The sequence below is a fragment of the Anomaloglossus baeobatrachus genome, chromosome 1, assembly GCF_048569485.1.
Source record: "Anomaloglossus baeobatrachus isolate aAnoBae1 chromosome 1, aAnoBae1.hap1, whole genome shotgun sequence".
NCBI lineage: Eukaryota > Metazoa > Chordata > Amphibia > Anura > Aromobatidae > Anomaloglossus > Anomaloglossus baeobatrachus.
Window position 1 is genome coordinate 206,205,539 of NC_134353.1, and position 27,712 is coordinate 206,233,250.

Genomic DNA, 27,712 nt, shown 5'->3' on the forward strand with positions numbered 1-27,712 from the left:
GAGTAACAACAAAGGCAGTTCCTCATAAGGCATTTATAAGCACCACAGGGTTTGACAGAAGACTGGGAGATGGGAACCTCCCTAAGTCTACTGGGGGCTAGCATATTCTTTAAGCTAGAGGCTCTCCTGAAGGTCATGAGGGTCCATGTACTGAATTTGAAGAGTTACCTTCGTGATTTCACACAGCTCATCACTCTAACTAAAGATATTGAATGGAAGGAATCCTATCTTTTCATTTCTCTAGATATTATGGCTCTTTATACCAATATTGCGCATGACCTTGGGCTGGAGTGTTTTAAACAATTTTTAATGGTAGATGATCGCCTACCGATGGGTCAGAAAGACTTCATCCTGAAAGGGATGGAGTTCATTTTAACTAATAATTTCTTCTCTTTCCAAGATAAAATATACCATCAGCACTGCGGGACCGCGATGGGCTCAAAGGTCGCACCGACGTTTGCAAATTTATTTATGGGGGCCTTTGAGCTTTTATATATTTATAATTCAAATTTTTTTAAACACATCATTTTGTATAAACGTTATATCGATGACCTGTTCGTCATATGGGATAATACCAGTAATAATGTGGGGTTGTTTCTGGAACACCTGTTGAGTAACAATTGGGGTCTGTCCTTCTCACCCAATATACAGAAGGACAGTATTGATTTTCTGGATCTGACCCTCTGGCACAACAATGGGCAGATTTCAACAAAAATCTATTTCAAGAAGGTTGACAGCAATGGGTATATTCATTATTCCAGCAGTCACTACAGCAAGTGGCTTATTAATATACCAAAGAACCAATACAAAAGAATCCGTAAGAACTGTTCGCTCAACATTGATTTTAAACAACAGGCTGACATTTTAAAGGAGAGGTTCCTTGAGAAAGAATACCCCCTTAACCTTGTCAAGGGAGCGTATAAAGCTACGAGTACCCTGACCCAGACAGATTTGATCAGACAAAAAGTAACGGGGATTGGGGACACAAAGCCCTGTGATTTTTCCTCAAACTTCCTCACCACTTTCAGTAATGATGGTGAGAGGATCAGGAAGATTCTTTCCAAACATTGGGGGGTTCTCCTAAATGACCCGGTCCTAGGGGGGTGCTTACCGGCACAACCCGGGGTGACCTTCAGGAGAGCCTCTAGCTTAAAGAATATGCTAGCCCCCAGTAGACTTAGGGAGGTTCCCATCTCCCAGTCTTCTGTCAAACCCTGTGGTGCTTATAAATGCCTTATGAGGAACTGCCTTTGTTGTTACTCGATACAACATAGGAGGACACAATTCTGTTCTGGTTCAGGGGGGGAATTTTATCCTATCAAAACCCATCTAACATGCCAATCTGACTATGTCATTTATTTGATCGATTGTGAATGCAATAAGCAGTATGTGGTCAGAACGATACAACCACTACACAATAGATTGAATTCACATCGTCACAACATTAAAAAAGGCTTTCTCCTACACGGATTGTCTAGGCATGTCACTATAGCACACAATAGGAAATCTAAGCTTAGGGTCACCCCTATTGAACAGATCCCACCTTTTATCCCTAACCGTATGGAAATGCTCAACAAAAAGGAGACCTATTGGATCTATAGGCTACGTACACTTAAACCGTCGGGTCTCAATGAGGTCACTGATCTATTCTATTGATTTTAGGTTATATATACCCGTAATAATAATTTTTCTCAATTTTCACTTATTTATTAATGATTCCACAACATTTTTTTATATATGTCTTAAACCAGTTTTTTTTATATTTTTTATATATTTATATATATTTTTTTCAAATAATTTTTTAGGGTAAATTGCTTTTAAATACAGAGATGCTTCCTAGTTTTTAATTGTCGTAATAAAAATTAATATATATATATTTTTTTTAACCATTTTTCCTTCTTACACTATGAGGGTTTTTTTTTTTCCTCCCTTATCCAGTCTTTTACATTATGATCATCGCCCTCCTCCAGTAATTGAACTTATTATAGTTTGAATGAGGTTCAAGCTTAGTTTGCCCCTTGTCGTTTTTCACCCCCCCAACCACATAATTTAAATAGTAATAAGAGCTATATTTGTGATGTATTCCTATATACTATTACATCGGACACACACTTCCGAATAAATATAAAAATATATATATATAAAAAAACTTGCTCCATTTTTCATTATAGATGAGCTGTTTTTTGACCGTGGTCCATCCAATATAAAGTTTTTCCCCCAGTGAATATATATCCCCCGAGTTTCTATATGTTAGACACTGTGTCTCTCTGATTTTTGCCTGTTTTTTCTGAGCACCAGTCTGCACAGGCGTACGTTGGTTGTGTTTTTTTCCCCATGCCTCTGAACTTTGTTCACCTCTCTGACACTTGCTCCGTACTGCATTTCATTGAAGGTTCCACAATATACTCCACACATAGCCCTCGGCCATCCGCTCTCTTCTAGCAATTTCTTGACAGCAATTTGAGCTCCATCATTATACCCTTAGGCTGCCTGCCTAATAGGAAACCACCTTAGGACTAGGATAAATTATGACTCGGGGCGGTAGTCCTGTGGTTGATGTCTCTGCTTCCTCCATGACATTGTGCTGTTTTTCTTTCTTTTACACCAGGTTCTAACCCCGTGTATGTCGTTCAGTATATCTATTATATATTATATATCTATTTTGTTTTTTCTTTTGTCAGGATTATTGTACATATTTACTGTATGTTAGTAGAAGTGTATATAACTTTTTTTGATCATAATTCAATATTCAGGGAACTGTTGGAACATACAGATTTCTAGAATGATCTGGATCCCGCCCGCTTTCAAAGTTTTTTTTCAGGATGGGTGTTTCCTATGACATCATTGCATGCTTTTATACTTCACCATCTCACTTGAAACCAGATTTGATGTTCTCTTGCCAGTGTCCTGATGAAGGGAGCTGTGTCTCCAGAAACGCGTAGACTTGTGCATGTTATTAAAGTAGCATTAATCTCTTCCTGGATCCATTGAGTCCTTGGCGCGGAATTAAGACCCTTCTTCTATCACTCTCTGTTATCAGCCAACTTTGGGACTGCTGCCTGGACCTGGATCTTATATATGCCTGTATAGTGGTTGTGACTGGCACAACCATTATAGGTGAGTGTGTTTTTATTACATATCTTCCTCCCTTTTTGGGGTAAGACCCTATTGCGCTTTTCTTTCCACAGTTTCTCATCTAATAAAAAAATATAGAAATTTTCCCATCAGCCATTGGGGCTATTTTATACTTTAACTATATGTACCCTCAAAAAGAACTTACAGAAATTTTCTTGTCTCTCTAGGGGGCTTCTCCTCTTACAGGTAACATCTTTATAGATAGCTGATAGCACTTAATACCCCCCCATAACAATAGGTAATTTGACCGTTCTACTTATGCATATCGCAATTAGATACAATACAAAAGATAGGGTCAGAATCAGTCTGTTGTGTCTAATATACATGTGGATTTCCTGAAACAGCTTGAAGTTGGAAGTCTAAAAAAGCTCTAGTGGTTAGTGTGAAAATTGCGCGATTTCTAAAATGTATGTTTAATACAGATCGTGATATTGTAAAAAATCAAAAAAGAATATCATTAGTTACAGCAAGATGAAATTGCCAAAAGACTACTACTACTCCAGCATGATACAGCTAAACCCCCACTAAGTGGAGACATCACAGGTGCAAAAGGAGCAAATGATACTCAATTCCAGATATGGAGGAGGTGATTGCTGGATGGCAAAACTGCACACTAGTGGCTTGCATAGAGCACTATTCACACTAGCAGACACACAGTCACAAACCTGCAGCCTACTAGGTGACGCCCATACTATTAGATCAGGCGGGCTGCCAAGCCGTACCCCCACTGCGCGCTACATAGGGACAGAAACTCTGATAGCAAGGCCTAACAAAAAGGGGCCTGGCTGTATCCTGTACAAAAAAAATATATATATGAGGTTTTTTGTTAGAGTTATGGCTATAAGACGTAAGCCTACAACCCTCGTCATGGCAACCTCATGCTTGTAGGTCCCTGCACTATATATAATATAAAAAAGCAAAAAAAGAATATCATTACTTACAGCAAGATGAAATTGCAGCTGTATATTGCTCAGGACAAAAGACTACTACTACTCCAGCAGGATACAGCTAAACCCCCACTAAGTGGAGGCATCACAGGTGCAGAAGGAGCAAATCACACTCACTTCCAAATATGGAGGAGGTGAGTCCTGGATGGTAAAACTGCACACTAGTTGCTTGCATAGAGCACTGTTCACACTAGCAGACGCACAGTCACAAACCTGCAGCCTATTAGGTGACGCCCATACTATTAGATCAGGCGGTCTGCCAAACTGTATCATGCTGGTGTAGTAGTAGTCTTTTGGCCTGAGCAATATACAGCTGCAGTTTCATCTTGCTGTAAGTACAGATCGTGATATTGGAATTAAAAACATTGCCAACAATTAGTAAAAAATAATAAAAATCTAACAAAGAATAAAACTGATTAAGCCGAAGGTCCAGTTCTAATTCTCATTAAACCCTTGACTCATGTAATTGCCAAAACAGTTGACTGAAGTACAAAAGCTTCCAAGATCCAACTGTAACAGTGAGGACCAGAGAAAATTAATATCCACACTATGGAAATATAGTACTATATCTCTAAAGATAATGCTTCATACATCTGTGTATCGAGTGCACTCTTTAGTTGAATACTGCATTTGAACATTCATAGAATTATAGAATGATAGAGTAAAAAGGGACCTCCACGGTCATTTTGTCCAACTCCTGGTTTCACTAAACCATCTCAGAAAGATGTCTGTCCATCCTCTGGTTCAAGACTTCCGTTGAAGGAAAACTCACAACCTTACTGTCGGCTAGTGTGGATGAAGTAGAATGCGTCAGAATGAGGACAAAGATGGTCAAAGAGGAGGTGCGATACCCGGAGAACGGAGACACCCATCCGACCAGCCTGCTCCGCACCGGCCGCTAGGTAAGTATTATAACTTTCCTTTAAGAATAGTAAGAGATACCTTAGCAAATGCTTTGATGAAGTTGAGATATACTATATCTACTGCTTTTCTCTGATCCACTCTGTCAGTGATTGCATCATAGAAGGAAATTAGAATAGTCTGGCATGACTTGTTTGCTACAAACCCATGCTGGCTCTGGTTGATTACTTACATACTGTACTTGCTGTTTAATAATTTTTTCAAAAAGGTTTCCTGCTAATAGATATAAGGCTCACTGTACATTGTTTTTTGGCCCCATCTTCTTTACTTTTTTGAAGATAGGGATATTTGCCCTTCTCCAAGTTCTCCGGGAATTTTCAAAGATTCTGGCCAGTGGTTGTGCAATTTTTTCTGCTATCTCTTTAAGTACCTTTCAGATCATCCATCCTCCCTTCAATACGGTTGAGTGGTCCTGTCGCCTTTGCAGAAAAGCACCCCCAAAACATTTGGCTTCTGCCTCAGGGGCAGCATTATTACGGAAGTACTCATCCTTCTACTTCCTCAAAGCATGGTGAGTGGAGTTGATACTAAAAATAGTTGTATTTTGTTCTCATCTGAGTACATAAACCTCTCTCATGCCTCATCTCTATCATCCAGATTGTCATTGGCAAATTTCAAATGCACCTGGACCTGGGCCTGGTGTGAGCAGGGGGACCTTGCATGCCCTGCAGGATTTTAATCTATGATAGTATAGTGTGTTACTAACGCTAATCTTTCAGATTGTGGTACCAGATCTCTTTAGGTGATTGACCAGGTCCTCCCATGTAGTTCTGGGCTAACAACTGACCTTTCTCCAAATCAAACTTACACCACAAGGTGAGATCTTGCATGGAGTCCCATAATGACTAAGATTGACAGTCATCTTGTGTTTCATCCATTTTCTAATAATTGCACCAACAGTTGTTGCGTTCTCACCAAGCTGCTTGCTTATTGTCCCGTAGCCCAACCCAGCCTTGTGCAGGTCTGCAATTTTGTCCCTGGTATCTTTAGATCTTTGGTCTTGGCCATGGTGGAGAGGTTAGAGTGCGATTGATTGAGTGTATGGACAGGTATCTTTTATACAGGTAATGAGTTTAGACAGGTGCAGTTAATACAAGTAATGAGTGCAGAGTAGGAGGGCTTCTTAAAGAAAAAAATAACAGGTCTATGAGAGCCAGAATTCTTGCTGGTTGGTATCAAATACGCATATCAAGCAAAACAATGGCAATTAATAATTTAAAAATCATACAATGTGATTTTTTTGGGATTTTTTTTATTTTGTCTATCACAGTAGAAGTGTACTTATGATAAAAAATTACAGACCTTTCCTTTCCTTATAAGTGGGAAAACTTCAGCAAAATCGGCAGTGTATCTAAATACTTATTTTCTCCACTCTATGTACAGGTTTAAAACAGATGTGGCAAGTTCTAAATAAAGTTGTGGCAAACGAATGTTTCTTTCTCACTTTAACACATAACACAATTTGTGGAGTGTGGCTACTACTGTGCAGAGTTAATGAGCCACCAAGGAACATAATTATCATTGATGTCAGTCAAATGCTCATTAACATGAAATGCATGTTTATTTGGCGCTTGCTGTATTTGCATGTCTGGTAATCATACATGTTCAGAAGCTGATGGGCTCCCACTTTTATGGTGGGAAATAGAGAAAATCACATTAACCTTTATGGATAACTAAAATGGACAATAACAAAGTCATTAAGACAGGAGAGCAGATTATCTATTTAGGTAATGAAAAATTAAAAAAAATAATGGGGCCTTTGAAGCCAGTAATAACATTTATTTTCCAGTCAAAAGGTAAAAATAATTTCTAAACAAGAGATGAGCGGAATGATCAATTGAGGATAGAATTTCAGTTGAATTTCCTGAAATTTCCTGAGATTTCTATGAATTTGAACACTTTGAGATTTGATTCGCAGTTTGAAAAATGAACAACTTACCTGGCTGGCACAATATCCCACTCTGCTGAAGCATAGGGGAGCGAGTTAATGTAACTTTGTGGGGCTAAGCCGTTCTCACCATAATGCTCTATTATTATGACATAATATAAGTCTTAACTTGTGCAATGGTGGTAAGAACCTGGGCCATCACAGATTAGTGGTTCTCAGTGGAGCACAGTTTTGTATAGTAGAGTCATTTTATCTCTCCAGAGACACTTAGTAAAGGCCCCGTCACACTAAGCAACATCGCTAGCAACATCGCTGCTAACGAACAACTTTTGTGACGTTGCTAGTGATGTTGCTGTGTGTGACATCCAGCAACAACCTGGCCCCTGCTGTGAGGTCGTTGGTTGTTGCTGAATGTCCTGGGCCATTTTTTAGTTGTTGCTCTCCCGCTGTGAAGCACAGATCGCTGTGTGTGACAGCGAGACAGCAACAACTAAATGTGCAGGCAGCAGGAGCCGGCTTCTGCGGAGGCTGGTAACCACAGCAAACATCGGGTAACCAAGAAGCCCTGTCCTTGGTTACCCGATATTTACCTTTGTTACCAGCCTCCGCCGCTCTCACTGTCAGTGCCGGCTCCTGCTCTGTGCACATGTAGCTGCAGGACACATCGGGTTAATTAACCCGATGTGTGCTGTAGCTAGGAGAGCAGGGAGCCAGCGCTAAGCGGTGTGCGCTGCTCCCTGCTCTGTGCATATGTAGCTGCAGCACACATCGGGTAATTAACCCGATGTGTGCTGTAACTAGGAGAGCAGGGAGCCAGCGCTCAGTGTGCGCTGCTCCCTGCTCTCTGCACGTGTAGCTCCGTGCGCTGGTAACCAAGGTAAATATGGGGTTGGTTACCCGATATTTACCTTAGTTACCAAGCGCAGCATCTTCCACGCGGCGCTGGGGGCTGGTCACTGGTTGCTGGTGAGCTCACCAGCAACTCGTGTAGCGACGCTCCAGCGATCCCTGCCAGGTCAGGTTGCTGGTGGGATCGCTGGAGCGTCGCAGTGTGACATCTCACCAGCAACCTCCTAGCAACTTACCAGCGATCCCTATCATTGTTGGGATCACTGGTAAGTTGCTTAGTGTGACTGGACCTTAAGGCTTAAGATTAATCTCTCCATCTTCTCCATTGCTTGTTTCGGCATCTATCAGACTGCACTATGATGACATCCAAGGGCAGTCTGATGATTCACACTCATCCATCAACTTCTATGGGTGCACGTGATCCGAGACATGCTGCCAAATGTAGCATGCTGCGACTTTTTTGTCATGAGAAAAAAATGATGATTGTCACTGCCCCATAATATAACAATGGAGTGAGTGCTATCTTATATATAAATGGATACCACTCGTCTGTGCTATACGGTGATGTGAGTGAGCCCTAAGTCTTTCTCTTCTGTAGCATGTAAGCTCTTATGGTTACTCTCTCTTATTTAGTGTAAACTCATATTTTCTGTGCAATTACAAGCTTTCCAGAATTGAGATTTACCCAAATGTAATTGAATTTCTTGAAGTTTGCTCATGTCTATTCTAAACATAGGGCAATGTTAGTTAAAACTGTAGTTTTAGATTCAAATTTAAAGGGAATCTGTCAGGTCCTCTATGCCCTCCAACCTAGCAGCATTCATACCTGTATGCCAAAATTCCCTGCATAAGAAGCCCTGTGTAATGCTATTTACTAATACGAATGTTTAGAACAGGACATAAACTGCCCTGTTTTTATGCTAAATAGGGTCTTGACTAGTACAAGGGGTGTTGATTCCCCAGATTAGTCAGCCCCCTTTCCATGTTTTCATGCCCCTATGGTTTTGATCACATGATTTCCACGAGCCGGTGTCACTGTCAGTGCGTATGGCTCATTTCGGCCGCATCGGTGCACTTTTGAAGCAAGGTGTAAGCTTCCTGGCCTCATTAGGTGCACTGCGCAAGACTGTAATTTCGCAAGATATGTTTCTGAGCAATGTTCTGAATTTCTGCTCATTTGCAGTGTTCCTAATGATTACAGGAAGCATCCACCTATTCATTGTTCAGTTTTCTTTGGAGGGTATCTATAAGGGGTTCTCTAAGAAGGACATAAAATGGAGTTCCTGATGTAATTTAAACTGTAACCTGTACTAGTCACATGTTAGCATGGGCTGAAGACTGAAGACATACCTCAACCTCAATCAAGGGCTGGCCAGGAGTAGGGCTGTGATGTGTGAGGAAATGTTTTCACCCATGTTGTGCTTGCCTGGAATTCTAGCTTTATCCTCCTTCATCAAGCTGACAGCTTTAGTAGTGCACGCAGACAGCTCCCAACTGAAAAATAAATAAGCATTGAAGAGGAAGAACCTAGAAATCACCTCTTTTGTGCTCGGAGAGAAAAATATTTCTTCAAACATTAGACCACTGACTGTATGTGTGCTAAAGTATACTTTTCAACAAGGTTTCATCTTTTGAAGATTCTCCAATCAGACTATTTCCACCCAATAAACCATATGCCCTTATGGCATCAAGTTGCAAGAATATTTTTTTGTCTGATTTTGAAGAAAAGTAAGTCTTTACTAGTGAGTGGTTTCATTATGAACTCACGTGGGTTTATTATCTAGACGTTATTTGTACTGTGGACTTACACAGAAAAAGAACTTGTATCATTTCAGGATTACCTCAATACAAGACATCCATTAATCCAATTTACCCTTGAAACAAGATCAAAAAACACTTTATTTTTTAAATTTAAAAGTGATGATGCATGATAATCATCTAAAGACAACTTTATGCTTTAAGGATACAGATAGGAATAATTTGCTTCATAGAGAAAGTTTTCATCCCCTGCAGATGTTAAAGGCATTCCTAAAAGTCAATTTACTAGGCTTCTTAGGATTTTTTCAGACAATGCAGATTTTCAGAAGGAAAAAGTTAAGATACTTAATAGGTTTGTATAGAGAGGCTATCAGAAACATATAAAAGTATACACTAATAAAGAAATTGAAGAGAAAAACGCATGAAGAAGTAATTAAATTTAACAAAACTATAGAAGCCTCTTTGTATTATCCTTGATATCCATGAGGGGTTTATTAGACGTAAAGAAATAAAACATTGGTATTTATTACAGTGGGATGCGAAATTTACTAACTTATTGAAGCAACCTCCTATGTTTTGTGTATCGTAGGGGTCAGTGCCTATCAAATTACCTAACTCGCGCAAAAATAAAAATGGTGATGAATTTTGAACATAGTTTTTGTTGCGTTTGATTTTTCTGCTGATTTAAATTAAAATAGGCATACTGATTTCCAAACTGTTGAGCGGTGGAGGACAACCTTGGCAACTGGCAACAGGTTGTTATTGGTCTAGGCTATTCGAAGTGAGACAGTGTGGTGAAAGGTTGTGTGACTCTCTATGTAGTGTAAGCATTCTAAAAATCTGTATACAAATGGTAGTAGAAAAACACTTTTTATTTACACTTATTTACTCTCATTCAGATCATGTTTGTCTCTGCTGTTTTTTGTCGTAAGTGCCTAAACAGCCCTGATACCTTTTATTATATCTATAACAGTTTCACCTTTCCCAGTCAAAGTATGAACATCAGCACATTTGAAAAGCACGCCTATTTTGCATATTCTTTGGAAATACATAAAGGTGATTACCTGTTTATATTATTTGATGTTATTCTATTGTTTTGGAGATTATTTTTTATATAAAGAAGCATTTTAATGACATTTTAAGAATGTGAGTGATTTATATAAGTAAAATATATCTTTGTACCGTGTTAGCCAGTAGAGATAAAAAAATTGTTTAAAAGAACAGAGAGTTCTCAGTGGTTGATACCTTTTAATGGCTAACTGAAAAGATGGTAATAATTGCAAGCTTTCGAGACTACTCAGGTCTCTTCATCAGGCATGGTATGGGACCATGCCTGATGAAGAGACCTGAGTAGTCTCGAAAGCTTGCAATTATTACCATCTTTTCAGTTAGCCATTAAAAGGTATCAACCACTGAGAACTCTCTGTTCTTTTAAACAATTTTTTTAGTGATTTATATGAAATTCTGTGCATTATACAGAAACCTTGGTGAAATGTTGCTAAAAAAACATACTGTATAACACATACCTCAGTCAGTGTCCTGATGTTTAAAGAAATCTTTTCCTCTCTGAGCACAAAGGGGGTTACACACAGGCCTTGGGATGTGTATGCCTTTATTCTGCAGCCTATAATGACATGTGAATAGAATGGACTGTATTTTGATGTCTATCAGGGACACCATTTTACCCCATTCTCGGAGAATCTGTTTAATTGTGAGTGAATATGCTTGTATTTTTACCACTTGATTATGCTAGCCACAAGTGGACAGTGGACTGAATCAGGCACATTATTCAATAGGTCTTATTTGATGACTTTTTCTGCTATAAAAAAATCAGATTTGTCAATCCATTCCCATCCATGAGCAAGAGACAAAAATATGTTGTTTATTCAATATTTTGATGTTTTATTGGTGGCTTTTTACTCTTGGGTCATATGTTATTCCTTAACATCACTGTTTTATTTCAATACATAATGCTGCACTGTAAAAGAAAATATTTTTGTAGAAAAAAATAGATGAAGAGATAAATATACAATCACAGAAATCATGAACATGCATGAAGACAATAAATAAGAATATTCCGTACTGACACTTTTAATATGTTGCCCAAGAGATGAAACTGGCTTGACTTTACTTAATAAACTATAGGCCATGTCAGTATGCTTCTATTCTGTTTGATTACATTTTAGTCAGAAATACAATTGTATAGAGATTAGAGACAAAAGCAAATGCTTTACACATGAATACAGTTATGACACGAATAGAGATAAATGAAATTTTGGCTTATTTCATTAACATTTGAGACTATGCATTTAATTTCAACATTCTTTGCTTTGCATATTATGAAAACTTTAACTTTAGGTAAAGTACTTCACAATAAACCCTTTCGAAACCCTGTTTTGGTTTTTAAGCTTGGAACTACTGAATTTCTCTTTATTAACAAAAGAAACCAATGTCCCTTGAAAATTTTGTAATAACTAGAGATGAGCGGATCTTTTAATATTCTAATTCGAAAACGTCACAGAATTTCCCCCAAAAATTAGATTTTCAACAAATAAATTTGTGATTAATAGAGATGGGCTAATAGTGAAATATTCAGGTTTGGATTATTCGAGCCAAATAATTTATATTATTCTTGTATTCGTCACGAATAACGGACCCAATGCAAGTCAATAGGAAACTCGAATCATTTTCAGGATAACCTTGGAAGTCGGTCTGGGAAGGCTTTAAAAATGCTCTTATGGATGGAAATGTGTTAAAACTGAATGGGAACAGCATGGGGAAGATGCCTGGGTGCATTTCAGACTCACATTTGGTTTCTAGGAATAATATTGTCAGCATATTACGGAGATTAAAGCAGGACAGTTAGACTTACTGAAATTCCCTGTGGCTGTCACACTACTTCTGGGTCTGGTCATTAGATCTCACATATATACATTGCTTCCCCCTCCTATCATCTCTGGCGGCGTCTTTGAAATTGGCTGCAGTCACACTGCCGGCGTGCCCTCAAAGTAGCTGTCTGGATCCCCTAATGGAGTGTTAAAATAAATTATTTAACTTAAAAAATGTTGCAGGGTCCCCTGTAGCACAGATAAAGCTCATGGCTAAAGGCTGCAGCCCATAGCCGTATGCGTTATCATGGCTGTGCATCAAAGTAAGAGGGACCCCATGTGACTTTTTTAACTTATAAAAAAAAAAGCATGTGGTTGCCCAAAATTTTGATACCCAGCCATGATTAAGCTGACAGCTGAGGGCTTGTATTCTCAGGCTGGAGAGGCCCAAGGTTATTGGGCTCCTCAGCCTAAAAATATTAGCCTGAGGCCACACAGAATTGTTGCATCCATTAGATGTGACAAACCTGGTGTTTTATCTGGCTCATCTCGATTGCCCTGGTGTACTGGCAATAGGGGTAATATAAGGGGTTAATGACAGCTCACAGCTGCCAATAAGCCCTAGATTGGTAAAGGGGAACGATCTATGAGACCCCCTTTCTCAAATCCTGTGAGTAAAAATAAATAAACATAAAACACTTTGAGCACTTTTCTCCCTTCCCAATACAGGATAATATGGCATTCATTGCCTTTGCCTTATATTTTATACTCCATGTGATAGCATAGGAATACTTTATCTCACATATTGTTCGAGTAGTATAGGAAATTAAAAACATACTTCTGGCTCCTCTATTGATTACAGTAGATCACTAGGATTGTCTGTTGCCTGGAATTTGCCTTATTTTGTGAGAATTCTCAAAAATGATTGCCAAAATGGACAGCCCTTTAAAAGGCGCCAATGGTAGTGAAGGCTAAAATGCAAATTTTCATCCTGGCTTTTCATTGAAAATAATGCATAGATAAGAAAAGGCATCTGGCACCTTACAAAAGTGTCATCTAACCTGTATTACATCTATTCAGGTGCTGAGTAAACAGCTGGCACTGCATGATATTAATGTGACACCAGCTGCTGTCTAGCAAGTTGCAGCCAATGTAAGCATGACTCATAATAGCACACTCCGAGTGTGAATGTCCTACTTATGTAGTTTGTTTAGAAAAAAAGTAAAAAGTATCTACAGCACAACTAAAATACAGTATGTGAGCAATTATACTCTTTATTTTATAGCAACAGGACATTGGGCTTCAGTTAGGATAACAGAATTGAAAGAATACATTACATTTCAACATATATTCTCTCTATCTATCTATCTATAAAAATATAATCATAAGTATAAGTTGACATACATGCATTGCTTAGGGCATTGTGACCTTTTAATACACATACACATTTAAAAGACACGGTCCTTCTCCAACCCCATCTACAGGACACTGACATCATCTTACATAGGGTGAGAATTAATATTAGAAAATTAGGGACCATCCCAATTGGGGTACACCTTGTTGCGGTAGGAAAGCTTTACCCGTTTTTATTATCAAAAACAGTGTGTACTAAGTAACTTATGATTTCTATATGCACTATTGCTTTTTACTTAGTTTTTACAGCAGGTTATATGGTTATCTTGTTTCTATATTAGGTTTTTAAAAATATAAGAAAGCAGTGCGAAAGTGCCATAGTGCAGGTGCAAAGCTTTAAGAACATATACACATTTGGTCCAATATATATATATATATATATATATATATACAGTATACATATATATATATATAAAAGACCCATTGTGATTACTCGTGGTTACTCGCTAATCCCGCCCCCCACACATTACCACATGCGACTCCACCCACACACATTACCACACGCGACACTTCGCCCCCCGCACATTACCACACATGGCTCAGCCCCCCGCACATTACCAAATGCGGATCCACCCCCCGCACATTACTACACGCGGCCCCGCCCCCCGCATATTACCACATGTGGCTCCGCTCCCACACACTACCCCACATGGCCCCACCCCTCTGCACATTACACACACAGCTCTGCTACATCCACACTCTAAATCTCTCCTGACTCCACACATAAACTTCACCTCATCCAGCACCCGGACAACCAGCCCAGCAGAGTCCTGCATACATGGAGGAGCTGATCATGAGATCCCTGACTCCTCCCCACCATGTGACATCATCACAGGTCCTGTAAGAGAGACACAAATCCTGTTGTGTACATTGCACACTCACACATCTCAAGCTGAGCTGATTCAGCCAATGACAGGCAAAGGCCGCGTAATGCTAAATTTCAACTCCCAGCATATTTCACATCACGTTTTAGTTGATGTTCTGCAAGCAGGTCCAGGTGTGATCAGTAAGCACATTTATTTATATATACTAGCTGTTCCCAGCCAGTTAACGCTCGGCATGCCAATTCCTATGTAATTAACGCAGCTGGTGATTAATTAACTAAAGTTAATAATGACAACATTCAGTAGTGTTCAAGTGGTTGAATTACATGTAAAGGAAGTTGATAATTGTCGACTGGTAACTTAAACGTGACATGAAAAATGCTGGGAGTTGCAATTTAGCATTATGTGGCCTTTGTCTGTCATTGGCTGAATCAGCTCAGTTTGAGATGTGTGAGTGTGAGACTCCCAGCATTTTTTAAGTCACATTTTCGTTAGCAGTCGACAATTATAAACTTCCTTTACACATAATTCAACCACTTCAACGCTACTGAATGTTGTCATTATTAACTTTAGTTTCATTAATCACCAGCAACGTTAATTACATAGGAATGGGCGTGCCGAGCGTTAGCTGGCTGGTAACAGCTAGTATAATATAAAAGAAAGAAAAGCAGCACTCCAATTGAAAATAAAAAAAAATGGATGACTTTTTATTAGCCCATCCTACAATTTTTCAGGTCCACAACAGAATTTTTCTCAAGCATGAGAAAGGTTTTATTGCACAACCAAAACTTTGCCAGATTGGCTAATAATCGTCCTACACTTTTTTTTTATTTTCAGTTTGAGTGCTGCTTATTTTTCTTTTTATATCTATCTATGTAACTAGATCGATAGATAGAAAGATAGAATATATAATATGTGTTTACAAATACATTATTTATTTGGATATTTATCATTTGAAACTTCCAAGTAACTAATTCATATACTATATATTCATTTATTAGACACATTTTTTTTATACAAGACTCCTTTTCACTTTAATAAAAATAAGTATACTTCTAACCCTGTATGTAAATGTGACCTACACACATTCAAATTAGCAGCTTACATGATATCCACCTCTGGCCTCTTACTCTTTTAAACTGCAAATAAAGCACTTCTCTGCATTGCCTAGCCTGAATATTGTGTGCCTTCAGTTTAATAAGAAATGTTCATTACATAAAGGAATGTTACACCTTTCATTTTAAATAAAATGAGCATGCTATATCAAAGTGGCTTGTTCCAGTTTCAAAACTATACTTATTACACCATCTTGTGTTCTCACATACTAAAATACAGAAATGACTGGAATGAATCAAATACACCAGACACTTTAAAGTAACAGTGATTTTTTTTTTAATCCATATTGTCACTGATATATATTTGTAAAAATGGCCAAATTCTGCCAAAAGTGTTAATATTTTGTGTGGCCACCATTATTTTCAAGCACTGCCTTAACTCTCTTGGGCATGGAGTTCACTAGAGCTTTAGACAGGAGCAACTGGATTCTCTTCCAACATCTATGATGATATCATGGAGTTGGTGGATCTTAGAGACCTTACGCTCCTCCACCTTCTATTTGAGGATGCCCCACATATGCTCAATAGAATTTAGATCTGGAGACATGTTTGACCAATCCGGCACCTTTACCATCAGTTTCTTTATCAAGGCAGTGGTTGTCTTGGAGGTGTGTTTGGGGTCATTACCATGTTGGAATACTGCCCTGAGATCCAATTTCTGAATGGAGGAGATCAGGCTCTGCTTCAGTATGTCACAGTACATGATGTAAATCATGGTTCCTTCAATGAACAGTAGCTCCCCACAGCTGGCAGCACTAATGCAGCCCCAAACCATGACATTCCCAACATCATGCTTAACTGTAGGCAGGGCATACTTATTTTTGTACTCTTCTCCTGGTTTACACCCCACACACTTGACATCATATGCACCAAATAAGTTTATCTTGGTCTCATCAGACCGCAAAAAAATGATTTCAGTAACCTGTGTTCTTAGTCTGCTCGTCTTCAGTCTTTGCAGTCTTTCTTTTGCATGATCTTTAGATGAGATTTCCTTCTAGGATGACAGCCATGCAGACTAATTTGTTGCAGGGCGCAGCATATGATCTGAGTTCAGTGAAACAAAGAATTGATCCTGCAGTACCAGGGTTTACCTTTCATGGTTGGGTGGCCAGAGGAAAACTGCTTCAGATCCAAAAATCAAACATGCTTAGAGGGGCACACTTCAAAGGAGGCAGATGTCCAGCAAGTAATCCACAGAAGAAGAAAAAGCGTCTCCACTCCAAGGTCCGTGCAAAAGATTTGTTAATACAAAAAGATGTGCATAAAAAAGGCAGCGGCAGAGCTGGGTGCGAGCTCCCCCAGGACTACGGCCGTTTCGCGCTAGCCATGCGCTTCTACGGGTCCAACTGGAAACACAGAAATCTGTTATGCCTTTTTCTCAACAGCCAACACCTATTAGTGAGGTTTCCTCTTAAACACATAACAGGTTATACTCTCCATTAGGCCAGGATCACAAAAGCATATAGCATCTGATGTGAAATTCTATTGACACTTGGCTCAAACTTTGCTGCGAGCATGAGCTGAGTGTCATTATACTGTGCTCCAATTCTCTTGCATGTGAAAATCGGAGCACAGGTGAGGAGAGGAAGGAGAGATTCATTTCTCCATCTTCTCCTTTGCCTTATCGGACTGCACTCGGATATCATCTGAGTGCAGTCTGATGCTTCACAAGCATCCATAGACTTGTATAGGTTCACATGATCCAAAACAAGCAGAATGATTCAATTTTTCCTCAGTCGAATAAAAGTGGAGGAAACACTGGCAGATCTGACCTGCATCATTTACTAACATTGGTCCAATTACAATGCAAGATTTTCTCAAAGTAGACTCATCCAATTTATATGCTTGTGTGCACAAGTCCTAACACATACCCTGCTTTAACAACATATGCATTTTGCTTAACTTCACAACCTCACACTTATGGTATGTGCTCCCTGACTGAAAAATCTTTGTTTTAATCCATATGCAAACAAGACTTATGTGAGCTGGGAGTGTTAAAGAACATCCCAAGCCTTTGCCTCCGTAGCACTATTCACCACCTAGCACCACCTTTTTCTACTTTTCTAATGGACAACAAACTGGCTGGTCTACACATTCAGTCAAAGGTGGAGCTGGGTGGAGAATTTAGCTAGGGAGGTAGAGGCTTGGAAAGTGCTCTGATAATGTCCAGAGCATTTTATTCAATTTGCATATAAGTTTAATTTTTTTTTTTTTTTCAATCAAGGAGCAACAGTTTGTAAAGTTTAAGTTGTGAATTAAATTATACCCAGTAAGCAACATAACTATATAAACAGTTTAGGAAAAGGGGTTCATTTTGACTGATTTCTAATATGTATTTTTATAAGTCTCCTCCTGAGTAAAGATGAGCAAACCTGTCAAGGCTCAGTTTACCAAACTAAACCAAACAAACACTACATTCACCGAACCATTTGCCGAACCAAACTCCAAACCTTATTGAATCTTTCCGAACCCCATTGGATTCAATGGGAGGCCAAACGTAAGGCATAGAAAACACCTTAAGGGAGGGTCAAGAATCTTCAAAAACATCAAACATACATTTTACATTGCAGCACCACTGTTTTGGCATAGCCATTAGCTTCCTAGACTATTGACATAATAAATATAGAAGTGGATGAGAGACAGGTGTAGAGCAGGTGCTCCCATACCCCTGCCAGTACAGACAAGGCACACCATTGAAATCAATCTTGGAGTCTTAACATTTAAAAACCATTCAGGCAGACAGCGGGATAGGGCAATTGCCCTCTCCCCTATTTCCCCATAGTGTGATTTCACATTAGGGAATTATGATCCATGCAACCCAAAGGATGCGGCATGGCATTTTCATTTTAAAAAGTCAGCATACGGCAACCGTACCTTCTGCAGCGTCGCATCCAGGCTAGAATAGTGCCCTAAAAATTTCTGTATAACCAGGCTGATACATACAATGCAAATGTGATGTTGCCCAGGCATAGTGCCGCCACCAGGTTTGCACTGTTATCGCACACGGCCTTCCCTGGCAAGGTTCAGTGGAGACAGCTATTAATTAAACTAGGCAAACTAGGCCTGGATAGCCATCCACAACTCTGCAGCTGTGTGACTGCGTTCTCCTAGGCATATTAATTTAAGCACTGCCTGATTGTGTTGACTTACACACAGGATGTGGGCTGGCATTTTCATTGTAAAAATCAAGACATGCATTAGTGACAGGCATAGGCTCTTGCTCTCAGAACCCTGGCAGTACAGACAAAAGACAATTTGGAGACTCCACTTGGCACAGACTACAAATAGTCCAAAAAAGTAACATGGATGCTTGGCATCAGCCCTGTAACAAGGCATTCACCAACATTTCTACCTTCACCAATGACAGCAAGATGACAGGCAGTCATAGGCCTCTTGCTCCCAGAACCCTGGCACTACAGACAAAAGACAATTTTGAGACCCTATCTGGAGTCTCCCCATTTCCAAAAATTAACGTGAGGCAACAGGAAAAGTGGAAATAATTTGCACAGACTACAAATATTCTAACAAAGCAATCTGGATGCTTGGGACCAGCCCTGTAACAAGGCCTGAATTAACATTTTTACCTTGACCAGAGACAGCAAGATGACAAAGAGGTGTAGGCCTGTTGCGCCCAGAACCCTGGTACTACACCATCGCCTAGTCTACACAGTCTGGAACTGGGAAGGAAAAGTCATTGGACATCCATGATTTGTTCATCTTTATGAAAGTTAGGCGATCTATGCTTTAAAGGAACCTGTCACCAGTTTTGGGGCCTATAACATGCGGCCACCACCAGTTGCCTCTTATACACAGCCTTCTAACATGCTGTATATAAGAGTTCAGGCCGCTGTGTAGAACATAAAAATCACTTTATAATACTTACCTAAACGGTCGCTGGGGGGGGAGTTGGGTCATATGGGCATCTTCTTTCTCCGTGACGGCGCCTCCTCTTTTGGCCATCTTTGTCGTTCTTCTTCTGAAGCCGGGGTGCATGATGCATCCTACGTCATCCACACTCGCCGGCATTGAATTCCTGCGCAGGTGCACTTTGATCTACCCTGAGCAGGACAGATGATTGTATTATAGTGCGCCTGCACGGGACTGGCGAGTGTGTATGACGTAGGATGCACACAGGCTTCAGAATGAGGACGAAGATGGCCAAAAGAGGAGGCTCCGGTACAAGAGAACGGAGGTGCCCATATGGCCCAACTCCACCACAGCAACCATTTTAGGTGAGTATTATAAAGGGAATTTTACCTTCTACACAGTGGCCTGGGCTCATATATACTGCATGTTAGAATAAGAGCCCACTGGTGGTGGCCACATCTTATAGGACCGCACACCGTTTTTTTAAACTATTTATTTTATTACTTTGACTGCACTATATAGACCCGCCAACCAGCGGCTGTGATTGGTTGCAGTGAGACAGTTGTCACTCAGCATGGGAGCGCGTCTGAATGCAACCAATCATAGGCGCCGGTGGGCGGGGGAAGCAGGGAATACGAGATGGAATAATGAGCGGCCGGCATTCTCAAAAGCAGGAAAAGCCACCGGAGCATTGTGACAGCTGTGCAGCGCCATGCCGGTTATTGGTCAGTGATCGGTGAGTATGAGAGAGAGGGGAGAGTGAGAGTCAGACAGACAGAGAGAGTGACCGAAAGACCTGCGTTCTGTTTGTCAAAAAAGCGATTACTTTGGTTTGAGAGCTGTTCTGCCGACTATGTAAACGCTGCGTGCTGCTCTGAGCACGTTATTCCAAGACACCAGAAATGCAGTGAGGCACTTTCTACAAGCTGTGCTCATACTGTTTCTGCCTTTTCCTCAGTCACCACAGCTCGCCGTTAGGTCCCACGTGAAATTATTCGAGTTTCCCATAGACTTACATTGCGCATCGAATACTTGTGAATAGTCGAATGGTGGCGGCCTATTCGTCAGATATTCATCGAAGTGGATATTTTGGTATTCGATCATCTCTAATAATAACAAAATAATACATGAACAGTTTATAATAGTGAAAAAGCCCAACCAATATGCATTTGAATCCATGGATTGGGCAACGATCTTCAATTACCTCAGATAAAAAATTAGCTGTCAAATTTAGTCCAGGAAAGCTCATAGGTATTCAAACAAAGTGATTTCAGTATCATGATGTAGATAAATCAACAGATAAAATTAATCTAGGAAAACTCAGACATTCAAGATGATGAACAGCGGGCAAATTTAAACCAGGAAAGCTCATAGGCATTCAAACAAAGTGTATTCAGTATAATTAGGTAGGTAAGTCAGCAGGCAAACTTTGTGCAGGAAAACTCATAGCTGTTGAAGATATGCTATCTTTAAAACTCCAAGTAAAAAGATCAGCAGGCAGAGTTAGGGTACCTTCACACTTTAGCGATGCAGCAGCGATCCGACCAGCGCTCTGACCTGGTCAGAATCGCTGCTGCATCGCTACATGGTCGCTGGTGAGCTGTCAAACAGGCAGATCTCACCAGTGACCAGTGACCAGTTCCCAGCCAGCAGCGACGTGCAAGCGACGCTGCGCTTACACGGAGCCGGCGTCTGGAAGCTGCGGACACTGGTAACTAAGGTAAACATCGGGTATGGTTACCCGATGTTTACCTTAGTTACCAGCTCACACCGCTTAACTTAGCGTGTGCAGGGAGCAGGAGCCGGCACTGGCAGCGTGAGAGCTGCGGAGGCTGGTAACGGAGGTAAATATCGGGTAACCACCTTGGTTACCCGATGTTTACCTTAGTTACAGCTTACCGCAGGCTGTCAGATGCCGGCTCCTGCTCCCTGCACATTCAGGATTGTTGCTCTCTCGCTGTCACACACAGCGATGTGTGCTTATCAGCGGGAGAGCAACAATAAAAAAACGAACCAGGGCTGTGTGTAAGGAGCAGCGATCTCACAGCAGGGGCCAGATCGCTGCTCAGTGTCACACACAGCGAGATCGCTGTGTGTTAAATATCAAGACTCCAATGTGGGTCCCAAGATTGTGTCTCATCTATAGTGCCAGGGTTTTGGGAGCAAAAGGCCTATGCCTGTCTGTTATCTAGCTGTCTCTGGCACAGGGAGAAATGTTGGTTCAGGCGTTGTTCCAGGGCCGCTGCCAAGCATCCATGTTGCTTTGTTGGACTGTTTGTAGTCTGTGCTAATTGTTACCACTTTTCCTGTTGCCTGATCTTAATTTTTTGAAATCTCAAGGCTCCAAATAGAGTCTCAATATTGTCTTTTGTCTGTTGTGCCAGGGTTCTGGGAGCAAGAGACCTATGCCTCTCACTCATGCATCTCTTGATTTTTCAAAATCAAAATGCCAGCCCAAATCCTTTGCTTTGCATGGACCACACTTCCCTGGTCTGCAAACACACTGTGTGGAAGGGGTGAATTGATACCGCTGTCTGCCTGCAATGTTTTTAAGTATCAAGACTCCAATATGGGTCTTCTAGTTGTGTCTTGTCTGTTGTGCCAGGGCTCTGTGAGTAAGGCTAATATGCCTGACACTCATGCATCTTTTGAGTTTTTAAAATTAAAATGCCAGCCCAAATCCTGTATGCAAGTCAATGCAGTCAGGTGGTAAATTTAAATGTATATGCATTGGAGAAAACAGTCACACAGCTGCAGAGTTGTGGACCACTATCAAAGTCCATGTACAATAACAGTGCAAACCTGGTGGCAGTACTACACCTGAGTGTCTCCTAGTTATGTCTTGTCTCTAGTGCCAGTTATGTGAGCAAGAGGCCTACACCTGTAACTCATGCATCTCATGATTTTTTTTAAATGAAAATGCCAGCCCACATCCTGTGTGTTGCATGAACCATACTTCTCTTGTGTGCAAACACACAATGGGGAAATGGGGGAGGGCAATTGATGCTGCTGTCTTGTTGTCTGCCTGAAACTTTTTTAAATATTAAGACTCCAAACGTGTCTCCAAATTGGGTCTTGCCTGTAGTGCCAGGGTTCTGTGAGCCAGAGGCCTATGCCTGTCACTCATGCATCTCTTGATTTTTTAAATATAAAATGCCAGCCCAAATCCTGTGTGTTGCATGGACCTTACTTCCCTGGTGTGCAAACACACTATGTAGGAATGGGGGATGGATTTATACTGCTGTCTGCCTGCAATGTCTTTAAATGTCAAGACTCCAATATGGATTAAAGAATGTACATCTGGAACGCCAATGGTGTTAGCAAGGTGCAAGACTCAAAAACATACAACTATACAATAGGATAAAGAGTTGCACACTAGTCCCAATGTATAGGGGAATAATGAAAAGCAGAACTGCTATGGGAATACTAGAATAAAAAATACAATGAACTATCTGAAAAAAATGAAAAACTTGAAAATGGAATATGCATAACTGCTATGAATAATAGGAATATAAAATATGTTTAGCCATTGTATTGATCAATGCAAAAGAGCTCCAAACCACGCCAAGGTAATCTCTATTTTTGGGGTCCCTAACCTATGTGTAACCTCACCTGCAGTTAAAAAACCTGCTCTGTATGGGAAGCAAAAGATCAAGCTATATATGTCAAACAAGATACATGGCTATGGGTGGGGCAGGGTTCTAAGACAGAAAGTGCATACTAATTAAATAATGTACATCTGGAACTCCAATGGTGTGAATAAGGGGCAAGACTCAAAAACATACAACTATAAAATGATAAAGAGATGCACACTAGTCACAATATATAGGGGAATAATGAAAAGCAGAACTGCTATGGGAATAAAAGACTGAAAAATACAATGAACTATCTGAAAAAAATGAAAAACATGAAAATGGAATATGCATTCCATTTCCCATATCCTATTTTATAATTTCTGTGTGGTTTGGCACACATTTTTTTAGACCATTGCATTCACCAGCAGAACAGAGTAGAAGATTGACACATAGTGAACGACTGGAGGAGATGGTGTAGGAGTATCTAGAGCGCAATATCAATGCCATAAGGGGGGAATTAGATCCTTTTGCCTTTTGGTCTTCAAAAATGGAAAATTGGCCTGACCTCGCCAGTCATGCCTTGGATGTTTTGGCCTGTCCAGCAGCCAGCGTTGTCTCGGAACATGTCTTCAGCGCTGCTGGTAGTGTATTGATGATTAAGCGCTTTCGGCTGTCCTCTGAATGTGTATACCAGCTAACTTTCATAAGGCTGAACAAGTTAAGGATGTCCAATGACTTTGCTACCCCAGTCCCAGACTGTGCAGATTAGGCAATGGTGTAGTTCCAGTGTTCTGGGAGCAAGAGGCCTACGCCTGTCTATCATTTTGCTGTCTCTGGTGAAGGTAGTAATGTTGGTTCAGGCTTTGTTGCAGAGCCAGTAACAAGCTTCCAAGTTGCTTTGTTGCGCTATTTGTAGTCTGTGCCAATTGTTGCCACTTTTTCTGTTGCTTGACCTTAATTATTCTAAATGTGGAAGCTCCAAGTAGGGTCTCCAAATTGTCTTTTAAAAATTTAAATGCCAGCCCAAATCCTGTTTGTAAGTCAATGCAATCAGATAGTGCTTAAATTTATATGTATTGGAGAACGCAGTCACACAGCTGCAGAGCTGAGCACCACTAGCAAGGCCCAGTTTGATCAATGGCTGTCTCCACTGAACCTGGCACCAGGAAAGGCCGTGTGCAATAACAGTGCAAAACAAATGGTGGCACTACACCATGTGCATTGCATGGATCAACCTGGTTGTACAAAAATTTCTAGGGCACAATTCCAGCCTGAATGCACTACTTCAGAAGGCATGGTCACTGTGTGCTCACTTTTTAAAATTAAAATGCCAGCCCACATCCTTTGTGTGACAAAGACTCCAAGATGGGTCTCCAAGTTGTCTTTTCTGTACTGGCAGGTATATGGAAGCACCAGCCCTACACCTGTTTCTCATTGGCGAACATAGCATTTGTTCAGTTGGACTGGGAGAACTGAACTTTTAAATGTTCGCTCATCTCTAGTGAGCACACACAGCGACCGTGCCTTCTGCAACAGCGCATACATGCCGGGATAGTGGATTAGAAATTTCTGTACAACCAGGTTGAGGACATGAGCCATAGAAGGCACATGTGTGATGTGGCACAGGCATAGGGCCACCACCAGGTTTTCACAGTTATCACACACTGTCTTCCCTAGCTCCAGGTTCAGCAGAGACAGCCATTGATCAAACTCAGCCCGGATAGTGCTCCACAATGAATATTAATTTCAGCACATCCTGATTGTGTTGAGCTATGACTGAACTGTACAGAGGTGGGGTGCGATTCTTAATGCACTCTTGGAACGCTTATTATAGTAAGGGAGAGGTTGAGAGTACAAGTGGATGTCCTAGAGGAGATGGAGGAAGCAGAAGCAGTGGAGGAAGTGGTAGATCCAGTGGTTTGTCCCACAAGCCTTGGAAATTTCAAGACTTGGAAAGCAGCCTCGTTCCCGCCTGCCCCCACAACCACTAGAGTAAACCAGTGCCCTGAGAGCGAGATGTAACGCCCCTGGCCATGTTTGCTCATCCAGTTGTCAGTGGTGAAATGCACCCTGGGGGACACACAGTTTCTCAAGGAAAAGATAATGTTGTCTGCAACATGATGCTGTAGTGCAGCACAGCTTTATTAGAGAAGTAATGGTGACTGGTCAACTGGTACTGGGGGACTGCAATAGCCATCAAGTTTCAGAAACTGTCCCTAGGTAGGCCCAGTAGTCTGCATTTTAATTCCCACAGTTTTGCATGTTGGTTGCACATGTGCAGGTTCATGCATATAGTAGTCAAATTATTTGAATTTTTTCCCCTACTGAGTCAATGTTTACAAATTTGGCAGATAACAAAAGTTAAGTCATCTTTAGCGGTCTCAAAAAAGGCCCAGGTTAGGCAACCTTTCCTGCAAACTGCAGACCTGCGACTGCTGCTGGCCTTAGCCAGAGTTATGGCTGAGGATGTAATACTTCTAATGGTTGCATCACCAGGTGTTTGTGCCGGATTCACCAACGTAACATCCTCGTCTTCTCCTCCTCAGCTGCTGAGCTTCTCAGCTGTGTGCCTATGGGTTCATACAAAGTAGAATCTATAACTTCATTGTCATGCTCTATGTTGTCCCACTCCTCCTCTTCTTGATCTGGCATCACATGACAGTACGCATGCGCCTCAGGTATCTGAATCTCATCATCATCACCTCCACCCCGGTAGTTAACGTCAGTTGACGAGGGTTGTGATCCTGCTCGGACCCTACTTGGTTTGGGTCAGAATACAACTGACAAAGATTATGGACATTGGTGCAGATGCTTTCTTTCTCTTTAGTTGGGGAATCTTTGGAGCAGACCTCTGATGTCCATGAGGTAGAATGTGTTAACAGCTCTGCAGATTCACCCATGTGTGGTTCCCCACAGTCAGTTTGCCGGTTGGAAATTTGTGATGTGGGGGAAACAAATGTAATTGGGGTGGCACCTCTGAGGAATGAACTGTGTGTGATGTTGAGGTGCAGGAAGAGGAGGAGTGCCCACTTGATGCAGCGCTTGCCATCCACTCTAGCACATGCTGTTTATCACTCTCATTTCAAAGTTGAAGTGATGTGCGTCTGGGAAAGAAATCTAGTTGATTAGGCTTTCAATTAATGGAAGTTGTTCTCATTTCTCTTGGGATAGAATGAGCCGGAGTTTGCTCACTAGAGCTTTTACTAACATTAGAACATCCCACATGTACAGCTTGAACAACCCACCTATTCACTCTTCAATCACAACCTTGTCTTGATTTACCACTCATGGTTGATGTTCCCTTTAAAACAGATGTTTTCCAACCCTACTCCCACATCTGTCAGACAACTGACACAAAAGATAAATAATATATTTCTTGCCTGAGATGACAATATTGTGAAGGCACTAAAAAGTACAAAGAACTGGAAAAGTGCCAAGACCTATTTAGTTACTTCACTAACAAATTTACAGCAAGCACTATAAACTAAAAATACCTAGAAATGTGGTTCAAAGCATAATTTGGAGCAGTATGTATCACAAAGTAGTTCTTAAAATACCCAACAGCACTGGATACATAAGTTATTACACAATTTACCCCACATGTAAGCTAAAAATAAACCAAAAACTAGGTCGAAAATGTTTTTAAAAAATATATATTTACTAAAATTTATTTTAAAACCAGCAAAAGAAGTGCCTCAGAAGATCAAAAATAGGCACACTCACCGTTTTGTATTAGTATAATACAACTCATCATACAAATTATAATTGTAAAAAATACACTTGAATATAAGAACAAATCACTGAAAAAAAATGTAAAAAAAATAAGTATGACTAAAACTACACAGCGAAGCAGCCACCAAGAGAAACAATTAGTGTAACACACTAACAGTGTAGCAATGTTATTCGCCTATAAGGTAAACTCAGGGGGATTAAAAAACCACTAACACTTTAGTAATATTACTTCAAAGTAAGGTGACCCATGTGTAGAAAATAAATTCAATCACACTCAATGTTATATCAACCCAGGGAACGGCACACTGCTTGAACTAAATGATGACAAATAGTGATAATGTTTTTTACCTTAAATCAGTGGTGGCAGTGATGATCCAGACGGTCGTGTGCCTATACCCCGACACGTGTTTTGCAATAGCATCCTTTAGGTGGCTGCTTCGCTGTGTAGTTTTATTCATACTTATATTTTTACATATTTTTTCAGTGATTTGGCGGAGTGTTGTTGTATATACATGTTCTTATATTTAACTGTATTTTTCACAATTATAATTTGTATGATGAGTTGTATTATAATCCAAAACACACAGTTTGCCTATTTTTGATCTTGTGGGGCACTTGTTTTGCTGTTTTTTAAAGTAAATTTAACAAATATATATATATATTTTTAAAAATTTTACCTAGTCACTGGTTTATTTTGAGCTTGCATGTACTGAAAATTGTGTGATAATTCAGAGCAGGCAGTAATAAGTAGCACAACCTAGAAATTTGCTTCACTGCATAATTCAGAGCAGGCACTCAAATGTGCCAAGACCTATTTAGCTAGTTCACTAGCAAATTTACATCAGGCACTGCTAACTAAC